Source organism: Argiope bruennichi, chromosome 9, assembly GCF_947563725.1.
Source record: "Argiope bruennichi chromosome 9, qqArgBrue1.1, whole genome shotgun sequence".
NCBI classification, from domain to species: Eukaryota; Metazoa; Arthropoda; class Arachnida; order Araneae; family Araneidae; genus Argiope; species Argiope bruennichi.
This window is the reverse complement of record NC_079159.1, coordinates 40,875,968-40,895,750: the sequence shown is the minus strand read 5'-3', so window position 1 is coordinate 40,895,750 and position 19,783 is coordinate 40,875,968.

Here is a 19,783-nt window from a genome sequence, read left to right as displayed (position 1 = left end):
CACAGCAGAACAACTCTTCCTATAAGATAATGTCCCATCAATGTGATTCAAGTTCTCATCTTAATTATTCCCCCTAGGGTAGCGAGAGCAAACCACCATACTGGAAGCTTCTCATTTCCATATTTTAGATGCGCCCCAGTGGAATCTCCTTTAATAATAAGCAGAGTCTTTCTTCCTTGGCTTTCAACAATAAAGAAAATCACGTGACATATGAAAAAATAAACAGAACAGTTTGAATTTCATTGCAACACTAAAAAAAAGTTGTTAAAAATTATTCAAAATTCCAAAATTTTTCAAAAGGCCTGAAAAAAAAACGCATGGAATGAATACGTTTAACAAGGATTATACGTTTTATTTATATTTCAGCCATTATGAAAATATCAAAGACTTCCATCGTCAATCTTAAACTTTTCAAAGCTCAGGGCCTATATAATATATGAAGTCCATAATGATATTAAAAATATCTCCAATACTAGCTAATACTCTCAACTGGATTCAAATTATTTATTTAAGCTCAGAACAGAGTTTAGAGTATAAGTTTTCTTAAGAAGCTTACCTTCTTCGACAATAATTTTTAATCTGCCGAGCGGCGTCGTTAAACTATTGCGAAAAAAGTACGAAGATATGGAAAAAGAGACAAAAAAATATTAAAGGAAGATAGATAAAGCACATTTAATACATAGAAAAGTATTTGAAAAATGATATCTCGTTTTTAAAATATATAAATGCATATTAATAACCTAAACGATTTTTTTATATTATTATCTTTTAATTAAATTTTTTTTATAATGTAATTAATTAAACTTTAACGAAAATCTTTAAAAGAGAGTAATAACCCAATTGAAATAGTAAAAATAAAAACTTGAATTCTCGAATGTAAGAGAATTTTTCTCTCGTTTAACAAAGGAAAAAAAAGACTTTTTTTTTTCCAAAATTTATTTTTGTTGGTTGAAAAAAAATTCGGAATTAAGAGGAAAAAAAACTTAAAGAGAAATTTCTTTTTATAATTCAAATTAACATCAGACAGATTAAATTAAATCGTTCCTTAACTAGAATGAACTTCAACAGCAAAAGAACCTCATCTTTTAGTGTATTTCCTTGGAGGAAGTAATAGGAAATGTATTTTGAAAAGGCTGATTAAACAAGAAAAATTATTCCCAATTATTTTGGTTTTATTCTGATTTTATTCAACTTCATTTAAATATAATTGGTTGCGTAGCCTCGATTTCTGATTAAACTTCTGCTGTTGTTACATAATTATATAGAAAAAATCTTATCTTCGAATTTTGGAAAGCAAGTTTCAACTTTTATTTTTATGCTTGCTTTTTATGAATTTATATCAATTTACCATCAAATTTACATCAATGCTTAGGAAAACAATCGCACACATTTGAGAATTTCTTCTTTTATTTTCCCTTTTTACCATAACTTTTATAAAATTTCCATTCAAAGAGATATTTCAATATGACTTACTTAAAAACAACTTTCCTTTAAATTCTAAAAAAATTTAAAATAAAACAGAATATAATATAAAACACAAATAAATTTTAAATAAATAATAATTACAGTGAAATCATATTTAAATAACAAAGTAAATATGCCTTTCATCCAATTGCAGTTTTAAGCTTTATTGTGAATCCTTTCAGGGGGTGACCAAGAGTACGAAGATGAAAAGTAGTCCTGATAAGTATGCAGCTTCTCGTTTATTCAAGAGATATTGGTACAGCGTACCTATCCTTACAGACCAAACCATCCGCTCAATCCTGACGGATGGCAGATCCTTACAACCAACCCTGACGGGCGGCAGGAACTCAGGTGGAGGGACATTTAGTATTTGCAATACTTGTGACGGTTCCATACGTGGGACCCTCGCAATGGGAGCTATTCTGCATGACCTTAACACCAATAATGTCATAAGCGGTCTTGTTATTTAATATTCCGCATGCCATGGTTAGGCATGGGTTTTTTTTTTAAGTAATTACAATCGATATATTTCATTTTAAGATACACGATACACTCCTAAATTTCACTGGCGCAACCTAACATTTTTTGCTTTTTATTACTAATTAGACAAAATATTCTGTTTTCAAAATGTGCTGTCTTATTGATTCAATTAAAAGCCCATAGAGTATTTTAGATGTTTACATATAATTTTTATATCCAATTGTACCATTTAATTTGAAGATTTAATTTCAGCTCATGAGTTTAAGAAGCGATAAGTCAATGCTTATATGACGCACAGGCTGTTTCAGAACTGCATATTTTGCAGTGAATATTATGAAAGCCTTTTTTTAATAGGATGATCAATTTATTTCTACATTTTAGGCCATATTTAATATATCAATGATTTATTAAAGGCTAATATTTCTTTATTTTATTAACTTAGTGAATATACATTTTTTTAAAATTTATTTATTACCATCAAAGACTTATCGGTATTCACATTTATGCACAATATTATTGAAAAAGGTATTCGGTTTTATAAATATTCTAACTAAAGGAAAATAATTAAACATATAGGAACCTTACCAATTATACTTGATAAAGTGTTAATATTATTTTATCATTTATAGAATTTGCATTCTTTACATACTTATTTATTTGAAAACTAGGAAAAAAGTTTTTAACTGGCCTGCTTGCGATACTAGACATAGACGTCAGACTATTTGAAATGCCAAGCAGGTTAAGGGGTTAAAGTGAATCATATGAACATACATTGGTGCCATCGCGCTATACTAAAGTCTCGAGAATTCATTGAATTCCAGTTTCTACTAAAATATAGTTGTATATTTTTAACAACTTTATTTGGATACTCAGGAAAAAGTAATTTTTTTTTTCAAATAAAGTACCATTCTTTTTAACAAATTAGTATTAATTTGACATTTTATTATATGTTTTGACGTCTTTGATTGTCGTGAAATTCGATTAAAATCAGTGCGACACCATTGATTAACTATTATAATATGTCCTTCAAAATTATATTTAAGTTTTAAAATCGTTTTAGAAAGAAAATCACTTTTTAAAATGGCTGTGAAAACAAATCTCTTCTATATTAAGATTTCTCACGAGTTTATATTAGCAGAATACTCTATCTGAATAATCAGTGTCAAAACAGAAGCTATCAACAAGAATATCTTGAAAACCGCAAATATTTACAAATGATTGCACCTTTAAAGATTTATGTCAATTACAAGATATCTTTCATGTATGATAAGTATTCGATTGGTTGTTAAGGTGAGAAATAGAACATGACTGGACGTAGCATTTTTTTTTTCCCTCTAAAAGAAAAAAAATAGAATATGATTCTCCAATATTTCAATTAATTGCAATAATTTAAGGAAACAATAAAATTGAAAAAAATTAATTTTATGATTAATATTAAATTAATCATATGTATAATCAGCACGATTTACTATCAAAAACTATTTCTTATTTATAATTTTTTCACAAAAACCCTCCAATTATTTTTCAATATTAAACTTATGTATTTACGAATATTGGCGAATATAATCAATTCTTAGTTAAGAAAAAAAACATATTAGAATGAAATTTTTAGCGATTTTATTTTTGTGACTAATCGCTGGCTTGAAGTTGATACTAAATACTTAATACTTACGAAATTTATGTAATAATACATTACATGGATTCACTGATTCCAGCTCTTTCAATGGGACATGAAGTCGGATGACTGAAAATTTTCCTTTACACTCTTGCTAAAGGATTTTGATCCTTAAAATTCTGTATCATCGTATTTTTTAAATGATATGCTTATATAAGATAAACCAGAACAAAACATGAAACCTATTGGTAATTATAATGAAGTCTAATCCTAGAAATTTCAAACTGGGATCTATGATTAGTCCATGTCCATTCAATCAAATCAACACATGGCAAACTTAACATCGAATTTAAAAAATTCGATAATTTGAACAAAATAATGTGGTAAATAGCTCGGATTAACAAGAAATTAAGAAAACTTTTAAATTGCAATTTTTTATAAAATTAAAAAGTTGCAAATATAAGGTAGTTAAAGTTCTGGTCAAATTTATGTAAATTTCGATTTTTCTATTTTTTTTTAATTGTAAAAAATGTATTAAACAAATAAATTTCGTCTCGTGAATTTTAGCCAGCTACTATTAAATAAACAATAGACAACAAATATGGTTTTCTTTAAAGATAAAATAAACGAAAAGTTTGATTAAAGTTTTTTTTTAAAGTATTGCAAATCTCAAAATTATATTATTGAACATGTTTACTTAGAATTATTTTTCAACACGTAAATTATACGCAGCTGCCCAGATATAAATCAATTTACACAGAAAAAAAGGTTTAATAATTAATTATTATTTCAGAACATGGCTTAAAAAACGATTAAATTAAAATATAATTTTTATTTCATTTTATCGACCAAATAAACAAATTAGTGAGCGACTCATTTGAACAACTGAATAAAAAAATCAATAGAAATTTAAATATGAATTACATTTTTTTTTTCAAAAATCAGTGCTGATTTTCTACATTATCTTAACTCTTATCTTATCTTTTCTTACCTTGGTTCTTTTTTTTTAAAGAGCCGGCCATCAAAAATTAATTGGCAAAGTTAAATCGACGCACATTATCTTTTATGTTCACAATAGCCTTATTTTAGAACAGCCTATCTTAAATGTGGTTAAAACCAGAAAAAATAAACTAACTAGCTGACACTAGTTTCAGCTGACCAACTAATGATCATCATTTATTCATAGAACAAAGACACTGTTGCCAAAAGAATATTAAAAAAATCCATTTACTAGTCTAATAAAAGAAACTAGCACTAGTACTTATCGTAAAAAAGGAAGATTTTACTTTTTACTTACCATCGTTCACATAAATTCTTATTTTATGTAACATTCGACGTAAATATTCCAGATGAAAGCTTCCCGTGGTGCGTAAGTGCCCTCTTCCTATCGAGCTAAAACTCTCAATAATACTTAATCTTTCAGAACTCGAACCATAAAATAAGACATCCCGCGTTGATATTTTCTTTGTCTTCCAATAGTTCTCTAAATCAATAATTCGAATTGTGATAAATCAATATTGCCGCCATATAAATACTAAGTGCTCAAATTCTGATATGAACAACTGGGTAATCATCCAATTTGAATGTTTCCATTTCATTTGTCTTCTTTCCGAGCTAGAGCTAGTAATTTATTTAGAGGACTTTCGGACGTTAATACTGAGCTATTGCTGTGACACAGATTCAGAAGATTGAAATGCTATTATTTTTATAATATGCAATAATTTATTAAGAAATACACGAAAGCAAGCATTTGCATTAACACTTTAAGAAGTTGATATTTTCAGAGAAATATCCGAAATAGGCGAATAGTTTTATTAAATTTAAGCTGTATTAAAAATCTGCTGTTATTGCTAAGTTCTGTGATTAAGCCAATTGATTTTAATAGTACACTTTTGAAGCAGTAATTGAAGTTTGTGATCTTATGTAAAACATTGAAATACAAGAAAATTGGAGGCAAAAAACCGTTACACCATTAGTACATCATTTTCAGACCTCGAAAAAGTATTTTTGAAGGATCTTGTGATTTTGGCATTCGAAAGTGAATGTGAAAGTGTACCTGTTAAAGAAATTCCAATATTTATCTCAAGAATCTAAAGAAGATGACACGTTACATGCATAGCCGACACAGAGCTGTAAGAGTGAATAAATTTGAAATCAAGTCACCTAAAAATGACGACACGAATCTCTCTGAAGATCTCAATTTTCTCTTCAAAATTCTTCTTCTAGCAGGACTTGTTTTCCCACCTTTAAACACGAGAAAACAGAAGTTGAAGTGGTTTGCAAAGATGTTTGAAGCAATTGTCCATCTGTGCGCAATTTTCATAATTATAGTCAACATATTTTTCTGGCAACGGCGATACAGCTCAGTAACACTACATTTTTCGACCACTTTAACGATATTTCTGGCAATCGCTCTAAGATTTACTTTATGTCTTGTTCGGAAAAAAATACCACAAATGGCAAGGAATTTAGTTCTTCTCTATAATGATATAACATGGAACAAACAACACAATTCTCTAAAATATGGAATGATATTAAGCTGCTTCCTTCCTCTCACCTTGACAATAATCGCTTCGGTATTAGATGTTTACCACATTCAGGCTGAAAGAGCTAAAGAGGAACACTCAATACAGTTTCTTATCAAAGTCAAAGGAATGAGCAATTACCAGTCATGGGTGTATTACATGTTTCTGTTTCTGGTACCTATCAAAATGTATTATGCTTATGGAGTCTCAGTAATAATATTCATTCTCTGCTGTGAAGTGTATACTATAGCCAAACGCATCGTTGTTGCATTAAATGAGCAAATTGAAAACCATGACAATTCTAGATTTTTGATAACCAGTCGGACACTGAATGGGTATCTAAGCTTTTACAACCGTCTCAACCAAACGATTGCTGAAATCGATGATGTACTGTCTCCCTGTGTCCTGTTGCTGTACGGCTTGATGGTAAGTGGTCAGTTTTACACCCTTACGGTATTGATATCTCAAGATACGGGAGCGGTAAGCTTTACAACAGGTTTTCAAAATGTAATCGTTTTTCTACTCACTACAGTGGCATTTCTTGTCGTGACTCTCATCGCATCGCAAGTAACAGAAGTGGCAGAAAATGTTAAGAGATCGTTGTACAAACTGGCTGATATCGTTGTAAACAATGATGAGTTAGCAGTGAATGAAAAGGAGGCAACTAACTCATATCTGGTTCTTATAGCCATTTTGAATGGATCTCAGCTGTCATTTACGGGATGGAAGATGTTCAATATCAATCGAAGCTTTATACTGACAACAATGGGCGTTATGATTTCATATGGAGTTATAATTGTTCAAATCGGACGCAAAAATGACAGTTTATAAAGGTATAAAAACATTTCAGAAGTTCAAAATTTTCATTGATTTAATTAGATATTTAAGATTCTAAGAACAAAATGACCATTTTGTGCTTTCTATGCCACTCTTATGCAACTTTTGAAATTTATGCATTTCTATTTGTAGTGAATTATTGACTATGCAACTAGAAAGCAAAATTTTCTCGGAAATTTTTAATTAGTTATAATTTCTACAACTTAAAGCATTCAACTGTATCTTTATGTAAACTGGACGAGCAAAACACCATAGGTAGCTAATGTTCCAACAATTGTCAAGAAAAATCCTCTTCTTATCGGAAACATACCCCATGCAGTTACGTAAAGTTGGTCATGAAAAGCAAGTAATTTAAGCATCTGCAGAAGTTCTTTGACGTAGGGTGGATTCAGATTATCTTCTGGCAGATACACAAAAGCTCTGATAAGAGACTGGTAGCTTTCTTCTACACTTGCCACACGAAAAATCAACAAAATTGCATGAAATCCAGTGGTCAATATGGCGCACAGAACAATAGATAAAGATGCCAATGAAGTACTTTGTCGAACCAGATTAATAGAATTACTCATCAGTGCAAACAATTCACAGAGAAGAAAGGCCATGGCATAAAATAATGGCAAAGATATGGCACTTTCCAGATCAAGTATAAGTTTCTGTATTCTTTTGTAGCTTTTGAGCGCTTTGCCAGAACTGTACATTGTACTAATTTCTTTTGTATTTGACCCAAGTTGCGTTTCAGTTTCTTTTATACGAAGACTAACATTATAACTGAGAATGGAGAACAATAGGCATGTCATTTGAGATGATACAAAGCATATACAAAGATCATATGATCGCAACACAAATAATAATATGTATTTGTAATAAGATCCAACGTTTAGATGAAATCCAAGTGTTAAAAAAGTCAAATATTTGCTTACATCTTCTCCTGCTGCTCTAGAAATCAGCATTGATATTGCACTTGCAAAAACAGGTGAACAAATTGTTAACAAAGATATCAAATTAATCCATTTTTGTTTTCTTGAAGACTTTTTGTAAAACGTAGAATACATTTGACTCTCTGTTGCAGCTCCATTGGCATGTATATTAATATTTGTTATCTTCATTCGTTGCATGTTTAAAGATACCCATAAAAATATGCAACAAATAAACGCTAACATTTCTGTTATGATCATAGTACCTCTGTTTTCAACTGCAAAAGCACGCATTCTGATACTGAATGAATAGACTAGACCTAGCAGATAGAGAAAACAAACAAAATTTCGCGTGATCTTTTCACAGTAAGTCTTCGTCTTCTTTACCTTGAAGTTAACACCCATAAACCACAAAACATCAAAAACTAAATCTGGAGATTCGTTATCATTTGATTTTGTTCCAAATTCGGTTGATTTTACAGGGGAATGGCACGCCAACCAAGCACAGCGATGACTTTTTTTCATTCTTTTTTTGCCAGATTCCCTTAATGTTTCGGTATGGTTTTTCATAAACATGTTTTCTACATATTAAATATCATTACAAGTTATTAAATCTGTTCGCAAAAAACATTTATTGAAGTTCTTCAATATTTCATTTTTCAATATGTTCAGAATTTCATAATATTCAAAATAATAAATGTTTTCAATTTCATTTAAATGTCCTGGTTGAAAAATGCTATCCTTATAATAAGCACCATTTAAATATGATTTATTTTAAACTTAAAACATGCTTTCCAATGCTATGCAATACTACTTCCTCTGGTTTATCATAACATGTAAGAGGTTCAAAATCTACTAAAATTTTCATTTGTTTCCTTTGCTTTTCTGCTTATATTGCATCTGGTACTTTTAAATTTATATCAGACGACCTTCAGTACAGATATTCAATTGAAGAAACTTTTAGAAAATAATCTTTTTTTCATATTATTTTGTTAGGTCCAACTTATTCTTATGAATGCTTTCCAAATTTAAGTTCCAATAACCTTTTCATCATAATCTAGAATGGTATCATTTTTGCAATATATGGATGCATCATTTCGGTATTCTATTGTCAACAGCATTTCAGGTATGCATACAATCTTTTTTTTCCAAACAAGAATTCGTAATTCAGAATTTTCATGCACAAGCAATGTATTATATACACTACAAAAAATGTCATTCTATGCCACAAACGAATAATATGATGACGAAATCAATATAATATTTGATTGAGAATTCCAATTACACGAAAGCACACAAATTTTCTTCACAGAAGAACATATTTCGTATCTTTTCAGAAGAATCATTTTTATTCAAAGAAATTTCTGACTCATTATTTACTGTAAAAATCATGCAGACTTTTTCATTCTCAACCACTTTTCCATCCTATCAACTGCTTCTCAACTCAGGCAGGAATAACTCTCTCTAAAGTACCGTAATTCTTGCTTTTACGTAAATAAGGTTTTGAGCTCAAATAACGATTTGTAAAGATGAGATACGATGTCCAAGTGACGAAAAGTAATAAAATACATATGTTATGAGTTCAATTATAGGAAAACACTTCTTTTAGTAGAGTTATGCGATATTGACAAAACTTGCGCTCAATACACACAGATAATAACGGCTCTGTACTTTGACAAGAAATATGTATATATAAAAAAAAAAAAGAAGCATGAAAAATGGGATATCGTGTTCTAGATTGTTATGATGATTTGCTTCACGGGTGACATTTCCCAACAAGAGGGAAAAAAAATTACAAATATACAGGGTAAATAAAAAGTTTCAGTAAATAAGTCATGAATATTAAATTGAAGAAGATTTATTTTAAGAATAGGGAGAAAAGCAATCATATTTTAGTAATCTTTGTAACACAACTTATAAGAAATTATCAATAGAATGCTTATTATTAAAGAGGAGAAAAATCATTTCTTTATAAAAAAAATATTAGAGCAAGAAAAGGCCTCGAATATTTTTTTATGTTGTTTTATAAAGCAATAAATTACTTTGGAGCATATTTCCATTTTATATTAATATTTTTTTACCCATCCTTAAAGCAATTCAAGATATATTAAATGATTGTTTTTCGAGTTACATATAACTAATACTTAAGTTCTTTTTATTAGAAAACCAATATGTTTCTGAACTAGGATTTAATAAGCTTGGATCAATCATTGGTATCATATCATTGCTGCATTCTCGATAAGTTTAATAAAGCTTATGCGTTAGATTTTATTTCTGAGCAAGTTTAAAAGAAACAACAACTTTAAATGAAATTCTCTAAGTTTCTGTCACAGATCTCTACGAAATTGTTTTTTTATTTGTTTGAAAAAGTATATAAATTGTTGTTGTTTCAAACTCAAAATAGAATCAATAAAGTCAGTATATTTTTATTGCTTGTAATAAATTCATGTTTACGACGATAGATTTCGCAATTATTATTTTTGTTAATTAAATTTCTTGAACTGACAGGTAAAATAAAATATTATTTGTAATGATCATCCATGTTTAAAATATTATTTGCCAAATGAAGATATGCATTTTGTTCAAATAGAAAATATGTAGTTGCTTTGAGAGACCACCTAAAACCAATTAAAAACAAAAATAAATGTCATATTTTAAATTCAAACCTTTTTTGAAATTAGACCTATGGAATCGCCGAAACAAAAACGATTTAACATAAAAGCTAATACTTCAGATTTACATATGAAATATGTATAAATCCATCAGAACATTTTAATACTTGATTAAAATTCAATATCTTAAAATGTTCTTTATGAGTAAAATGATAATTCTGAATACTTTCTATAAAGCCTTCATTTTATAAATAAAGTCCTACTGAATTAAAAGTAGACAGTGATATTTCTCATTTTAATAATAAGTTTTTTTTTTCAGGAATTTTTGTCACAAAACAATTGCCTTTTTCAAAATTCTTTCAAAATCGTTTTAAAAATTTGTAAATAACTTCTGCACTTATACTTGATTATATAGAGGAGCGTGTTCAATGTTTCCCACATTCTCTATGTTCACTGCATGAAACAGTGCGAAGTTTTTGCCTTTTTCCTCCACCCCAACCCCACTATTAGCAACAACAACATTTAAATGTATATCAGTAGATTAAGAATAGTGTAAGCTATAACTTTTACTAGAAGATTTTTACATAATATGGCACCTAAAAAATGCATCGGAAAAATCGGAAATTTGAAAATAGAAGAATCTACTTTTTTCTGATGTATCTACATTTATTACAAATAAAAAAACGTATATTTAAAGTATATTGTTTGTGTATGGAATTTAATAACAAACAAAACAAAATACAAATGAAAGTAAATCCATCTTTAGTTGCAGATACAATGTCTGTTCTTTAAAAAGTGATATTTTGAACTTTCGAAAGGGAGTTGGGGGATTTTTGAAGACTTTTGTAAAAATGTTCCTCTAATAGGGAAAAAAAATCCTTCTTGCCTTAATTATTTTAATAATTTATGGTCTTGATGGGGATGTACTGGACTATCATTATACTACCAGTCACGAACTTGAAAGATTCACGATGAGCAGAGGTAAACTCTATGGGACTCTTATCATCCATTTCACCCACTTATGTCATAGAAACATAAGTGGGTGAAGAGGCGGCAAATCTGCAAAAATCGCGAGAAGTTCGCAAGAGCGAATCCCCTTAGACTTACGCTTGCTGCGACTCAGTACATAATATTTTGTAACATAAAGATAAGTTAATTTAGTTTAATTATATTAACGTCCCGGTTTAAAGCAAAACTAAAGCTATATTGGGACGGAGCTCGTAATTGTCCCCTACCTTCAAAGTTATACACCACATCAGCAAGAGAACATTTGGCGCCAACGAATTTAATGTGCAGCAGAACCGCTTACAAGGCAGTTCTTAGGTAGAATTGGAAATTGAGCCTGGAGCTCTCCAGCTCTGAGACTTTGCGTCCCGGGTTCGAATTCCGGTTCGGGCATGGTTGTTCTTCACCTGTGTTCTATGTGTGAATGTGCCTCCCTGTAAAAAGAGGTTGTGCAAGCGAATGTGTGTGAGTTTCATGTGCTGAAAGTCAGACTTCTGCCCTCGGGTGCTTAGGGGTCTTTACCCTCAGAAGATACTGCACCCCCTTTCTGTGGAAACGACATCATCACAGGCCATATACTATTTATCTAAATCATTGTGTTTTTTCGGTTATCATATCTACATAGATGCAAAAATATAAATCTATGGATGACCAACTCTTTCACTGATATAGTTCAAAATTTGATAAGAATCAAAATTTTAAATATTAAAACTGTGTACTTGCGTTTTTGAGTTATCACGTTTAGCTTAGTTATATTAACGTCCCGTTGTGAAGCAACACTAGGGCTCTTTTGGGACGGACCTCGTAATTTTGAACCGCAGTCAGATGACGAGGATGACTCCTGAGCTGCCCCCCCCCATCTCCACACTTTTGAGTTATCACATTAACATACATAAAACCGATAAAAAAATGCAGTATAAGCAGACAGAAGGTCGTCGCCTTGACAGAGTTAATTCAAATACATATACATATTAATACATATCAACATTTCAGATGCTGAATCTGAGTACTAAATTTTAACTATCTATCGTATTTATGTTTTGTAATTAATTATCCTATTTACTTAGTTCCCGGATAGATAGATCTCCTGTCAATGGGTTTCGTTCAAAATTTATAAACTTGGTATAAAGATCGCATACCAAATTTCATCAGTCTAGCTCGAAACGATTTTGAGTTACAGCATTCACAGACAGAAATAATTCCAAATATGGATTTTTCGGATTCCGGGATGTTAGAAATGTTGAGATTTGCCAAATGATCGAATTCAAATTCTGCACATTACAATGCTGTCACTTGTGTACTTCATATACCAAAAAGTAAAATATATATATATGTTATTAATAAATACATTGAGTTCTAACAAATCAAATGTAAAATGTTAGAAAACGAGCTAATCTGTACCGCTCTATTTCTTTTTGAGACAGACCAATGACATTGCATGTTGTGACGACTTCTCGCCAATGTAATAAGCTTATTGATTGAAAGAAAATAATGACATGTTAAAACATTGCAGACTAACCATTTCATGCTTTTCCACATTTATCTTTCTGAATACTGACAAAACATATATATATATATATATATATATATATATATATATATATATATATATATATATTCTAAATGTTGGCGAGTCAATGCTAATGAAGCATTTTCTGTGAAACCCAATTTAGTTTCGTTAACATAAATAAGTATAGAGTTTTACGTTTTACATTATCGCATGCAATTAGTATTGTATATAGTTTAAAAAGGGATAACTACAATTATTTTAACGACGTGCTTTAGTTTCTCGGAATCCATATATTCTGAAATAACGTATAATTTTTCCATTATAAGACCATCATAATGTATCTTTCAGAATTAAGTCTGCATTTCTGATGATATCGCATTTTGAACTTCAAAATACATGTAAATGAAATGATTATTTTAAGAATATTACTACTTAGTTATATTACATATTTTATGAAATACAGAAGTTAAAATATGAAACATTGTCTCTTCAAATATTTCCTTATTTCGTTCTAATTCCTTCAATTATTCCATTGGTAGAAATTACATATTTCCAGCAATCATGTAAATGAAATGATTATTTTAAGAATATTACTACTTAGTTATATTACATATTTTATGAAATACAGAAGTTAAAATATGAAACATTGTCTCTTCAAATATTTCCTTATTTCGTTCTAATTCCTTCAATTATTCCATTGGTAGAAATTACATATTTCCAGCAATCCAGAAAATATTTGTAGTTCGTGTAAGAACTATAAAATTGTAATCCATTAGTAACATTTCTAAAATTCATATTCACTATAATTTGAGAAAATTTGGGGGACTTCCTTTTTTTAATTTATTTTTAAAAATATTGAAAGTGCATTTAAGTAAAAAATAAATGCACATTTAAGGATATAATTTCGCGTCTATTTATGAAAATTTTTATAGCACAATATTTTTAATAACATTTTTATCCTCTTTTTTAAAATTTATTTTTAAATGTTAGAGTCACAAAAAATTTACCGTAATGGAAAATATAAATCGCTTCTAATACCTCTAGAACTGTATTTTTTATAGCATTTTCTCTTCACAAATTGAGTAAAATAAACGATTGCACTATTTTAGAAATCATCTGAACTACGTTACATTATGTCAATGAACTAAAAGCATATTGTTTGCAGATGCATTTGAAACATTTTTATTTTTGCGGTGGAAAAAAAAAAAAAATTAAACACATTTCTGCTTATCAGAACAACAGAACACTTCGATTCCGCAGATACACCAGATGATATTAATACCCCAGATGATATTAAAAAAATTTCTCTCTAGTTGTAAATAAAGAAAGATAAACATATTCTTTCTGCAGTGTTACGTTAGATGCTCTACTTTATCACACTCAAGCAGGATTAAATCTGTTAACGGGTCTACTATTATAGTGAAAAAAACGCTTGTAATTTTTGAATGTTAAAACATTGCCGAATGCTTCTTGTTGTTACAGATAGATTTCGATAACATGTTGATATCTATAAATTATAGATATCTGAGAATCTGAAAGAAAGAAAAAAAAAAGGGGGGGGGGAGGAGATTTCTTATGAAATGGAACTACACATACAGCGGCGAAATTTGACAATATAAGGCCACAAGCACCAAATTATATCGAAACCCCTCAAAGATTAATTCTATTGATGACCAAACGTTAAGTGAATTAAACTTATTTGGGCTATTCACTTTCCCTTCATTTTTTTTCTAATATTCGTTACATAATTTGTAGGCAATTTCTATATTTATATTTGACATATTATCATTTGTATAGAGAATATACTTTAAGATTGACGCATTTTATGTGTATTTTATATATATTTTTTTCAATTTTAACAGATAGAAAAACGATATAACACCTTTGCTTCCCTTCATCATATTTTTTTTAATCTAAACTTTTTTTTAATAATATTGCCGCATAAACCAAAACAACTAGCAATCTCCGTGTTTCACTCAGCAGAATATCTCGCTTAAGATTGGTTGATCCATGGTTCGAATTCCAGCTCTTGTGTTTTATCCAAAGGTGGTAATTTGAATAAAACAAAGTGGCTATTATTTAAAATGTTATCAATTGTTTATCTAAGATCTGGGAGGTTCTAGATAATTATTCACACTGGATTGTTCTTGAACATACTATACGTGTATAGGGATTGCAATACCGGTATACCGAATACCGGTATTTTGATCCATTTGTGCAATTTTGTAATACCGGTATTCACAAGTTTAATACCGGTTTTTCGGTATTTACGAGAATTTTTAAAATTGTTTCCACTATATGTTCAGGTATCACGAACATAGCAAAATAGTGCACGTTTTTGTTTTTATGTCTCTATAACGGGCGAAATTAATTAGCTAATTAATGGCTTAGTTAATTGCTTAAGTCTAAATTAGCGAAACATGGATTATCCCTGAAAGAAAATATTGTATCCATAACGACTGATGGAGCAACAATTATGAAAAAAGTTGGAAAGTTGATTGGTGCAAATCAGTAGTTGTGCTATGCACATGGAATTCAATTAGGAGTAATAGATGTATTATACCAAAAAAAAAAAAAAATAAATAAAGAATCATCCAAATAATGTGGATATAGAAATGTCGAATTCCAAATTTGAAAAAAGTAAGAGTGAGAGTGATATTGACAATGAAGATAACGACAATGTAATTGTTGAAGAAGATATTGCTAATGAAGATGAAATATTAACCTATCAAGAATTGCTTCCAATAATTTATAAAGTTCGAAAAATTGTTAAGATATTTAAGCGTTTCCCTATAAAAAGGATATATTACTAAAATATATACTAACTGAAAATAAAACAGAATATATGTTAATATTAGATTCTAAAACACGTTGGAACAGTTTACTCCTAATGATGGAACGATTTTTGAAACTGAGAAATCCAATCCAAAAAGCAATAATCGACTTAAACCTGTAAATTAATTTTTCAGATAGTGAATTCGACTTAATATCCAGAACTATATCAGTTCTACTTCCAATATAACTGACTGTTGAGGCATTATGTCGGAGAGATTTAAATTTATTAACAGCTAATGCAACAATAAATTTCATATTGCAGTCACTGAAAGAACAGCACACATCACTATCTGAAGAATTATATATTGCATTGAAAAATCGCACAGAAGAGAGGCATACGGAAATAGAAAATGTCTTACGGTATTTAATAATTGTAATGATTTTAAAAATGAAAATGAAAACGAAGAAAATAGACTAACCAATTCAAATCTGATCAAGTTTATAGTAAATTTTTGACTCACAAACCTATCCACATTCAGAAGAACTCGGTTCAGTTATCGAAGATTATGATGATATTAATGTCGACAGTGAAAAAGAAATTGTCTCTTGAACAAAAATTAGATTAGCAATAAACTAAAAAAAAAAAAAAAAAAATTCAACGAACCAAAATACAATCCAGAAATCAGCTATATCCAAAACCATCCGACGAGAAATCGATTTATTTAAAGATGAGGGATTTAGAGGTAAATACTTGGAAAAAGTATTTCCTGCATTGCTAACAGTACCACCAACTAGCATAGATGCCGAAAGAGTGTTTTCGGCAGCTGGTAATTTTTGCACAAAATTACTTTTCAGGCTTAATGACAGTACAATCGATGCTTTATGTTTTTTTAAGATCACATTTCAAAAATTTGTAATAGTACCACAGACTAAATAGTGATATTTACACTTTTTTTGTGATTTAAATAAATAAGGTGTTTCTTTACTGTTTTGTGATTATATACTGTTATAATTTATAAGTTACAAATTATTTTTTGTGATATTTACACTCTCTAACAAAACTGGCAAATAAAACAAAGAAACACCTGTGTTTTCTTTCTTTTTCTAAAATTTCTAATACCGGTATTAAGATTTAAAAAATACCGAATACCGGTATTGAAAATTTGTTCCGGTATTGCAATCCCTATACGTGTATAAATACTGAGTCCCATCAGTGATGGGTAAGGTCTCAATCTAGCGCTTATTGTGAGTTGTTTCATTCTAATAAATCTAATTGTTTATTTAAACTAACAGCGTAATTCTTTACATCTTCGTACCAATATAAAAGAATGAAATGACAGTAATTTGCTTTGGTTTTTGTATTTGTCTAAATCGGATGAACATTGTTCAAATATTTACATTTTATATTAAACAGAAAAAAAAATGAAAAATTATTATTTTTGCATAAATCTTTTTTTATTTTTTTTCATTTAATTAAAAAATGGAAACTTATTTAATTAAACCAGCGGAAGTTATCCCCCCCCCTCCACGAAATTTTTAAGCACATTTGATAAAAATTTATACTTTTAAAACTGTGTGCTAAATTTCATTTACACAACTTTGCGTTATTGAATTATTATAATTAAATGTATGCGAAAGTACAGACCGATAAACGGTCAACTCCAAGATGAATTTGATTCAAAATTTGATATATATTTACATTTTAGAGTCGCTCTTTTTATATCAAATTCTATCTGTATAGATCTTGACGCTTTGTATTTATCGTGTTTACTCGTAATCGGATACATAGCCAGACAACCTTTCTGTGATGGAATTTCATTCAAAATTTGACAGAAATCCACAAATCAGGAGCAATAGCGTAGGAAAGTTAAATTTCGTCTAAGGCATATGATTTTTTTCGCCCCTCATCGTATTTAACTCTCAAAACTGGCATAATAATTCTAATGTTTTGTCAAATAATTTTGTGATTATTGGGAAGATAATAAAATTAAATACTAACAACTCAAAACTCTTTCTTTACTACGAAAAAATACATTTTGCACTGTATAGTAGATGTTTTAGTTATGTGTAATTCAAATTAAAGTAACATTAGTGTGACTTCTGTTGTTGCAGATTAGATGACAAATATCCAGTTGAAGATTAGATGACAAATATCCAGTTGAAGATTAGATTGTAAGGTGTTACTTTTAGCAGAATGCATGCCAAATTGGGAGATATCTACCAAACGGTTTCTAAGCGAGTCTTTAATGATATTCATCTCTGTAAATAATGATTCGCAGACATAAGTAGATGAAAATATGATTAAAGTAGCATGAGCCAGCTTCTTCAAACAGTTAAGTGTGTCTGGAATCGATTCCATGCTTCCAAAATTTCGTTATTTGCATTTTTACTTATATTGCTTGTTAATCTTTCTGTTAAAATCGGTTCCAACTTTTCTTCTCTTCTCTATTTGATATATAATAATGATATTTTTTTTTCAAGTTTGTAGTTTCTTGTAATAATGACGTTTCTGAAAATTCTCAGTTTAGCAACAAAAGTGCGAATGAGATCCATCATGGTGGCAATTTTTTTATTAGTGCCTTGAAGTTTTATGTTCAGTTGATTGAAATATTGGCATATGTCTGTAAAAAAAACGTCAACTTTCAAAGCCACATAATATCCAACAACTGTAGGTATTTTCAATTCCCCCCTCATTTTGCAGAAACAGCCTGATTTCTTTCAAGCAGTCAACAAACCTTTGAAGTACGTTCCCGCGGTTCAACCAGCGAACATTATTACATATTAGTAAGCCATTATACACCGAGTTGACTTCATCCAACAAGGCATCAAACTTTCGTTTATTTAAAGCCTGCGACGATATGAGGTTGACTATTTTTGTGACTAACGCCATTACATTATCAAAAGATGTTAAACCACTCTTAGCACACAAGACTTGTTAGTGAAAAATGCAGTGAAATTCCAAAATTGAATGTCCTACATCTGTTTGAAATAAACTAATTAAAGCATTTTTTTTTTTTTTTTTTTTGCCCACCATATTTGGAACACCATCGGTTGTTACTGAAACAATTCTTTTCAAATCAATTTCTTTCTCAGCACGCGATTTTTTAACATTCATACAAATATCTGTGTCCTTTGTAGTTGTTAGCAACGATTGTTATTGCAATTAATTCTTCCTAATATAGCTAAACGTGCAGATTTAGTGACGTCAATACTTTCGTCAAGACATAGCGATATAAAAGGAGCGGAGTTAATGTCATCTGTTACATTTCCGGCCAGTTTTAAGATTCATTCTTTTATTGTGTTAGTTGATAGAGGAATATCTTTGATGCGCTAAATTATCTTGCCTTTATTATCAAAATCCTCAAAAAGTGAGGACGCGCATGCTTACCAGGCTTCCGTCAAAAATTCGACCTCTTGAAAAGGCTTACTTACTATGCCGATCAATGACATTTGCAGCTAAGTAACTTGGCGCGCTCATATGATAGTTTTTGCTTACATACTTACTCATAGACGTCGATTGTTTATTTCCGTCTTTTATTGTACTTGCAGAGAATGGGAATATGCACCCAACGCACTGTGAACGATCATTCGTGTTCTGATTGGTGACGTGCCCAAAATATTGTGCCGTGTGCCATTAATGGCACGCGCGCCACTGGTTCGCCATCCCTATTATAGAGCAATTAGAAATATAAAACTCTTATTATTATTATTATTATTAAATATTGTTTTCTATGATACATTTCAGATTCTGCATGCAACTAAGCAGAATCTTTCTTCACTTGTCTTCAATATTGGGCTGAAATTATGTAACTTTTAATGAAATAATAATAATAATAAAAAAAAAACTATGACGCTTGGAAAATTTATAGTAATTATGCAATTGAGAATTATGAGAAAAATATTTTTTTTAAATATGTCAAAATTCTTGAAAAAAATTGTAAGATTATAATCGGTATCAATAAAATGACAGTTTTGAGTCTTAGAGTAGAGAAAAAATGATTTTTTAACAATATTTTCAGTAGTTATCACTGAAAAACTCCAAAATT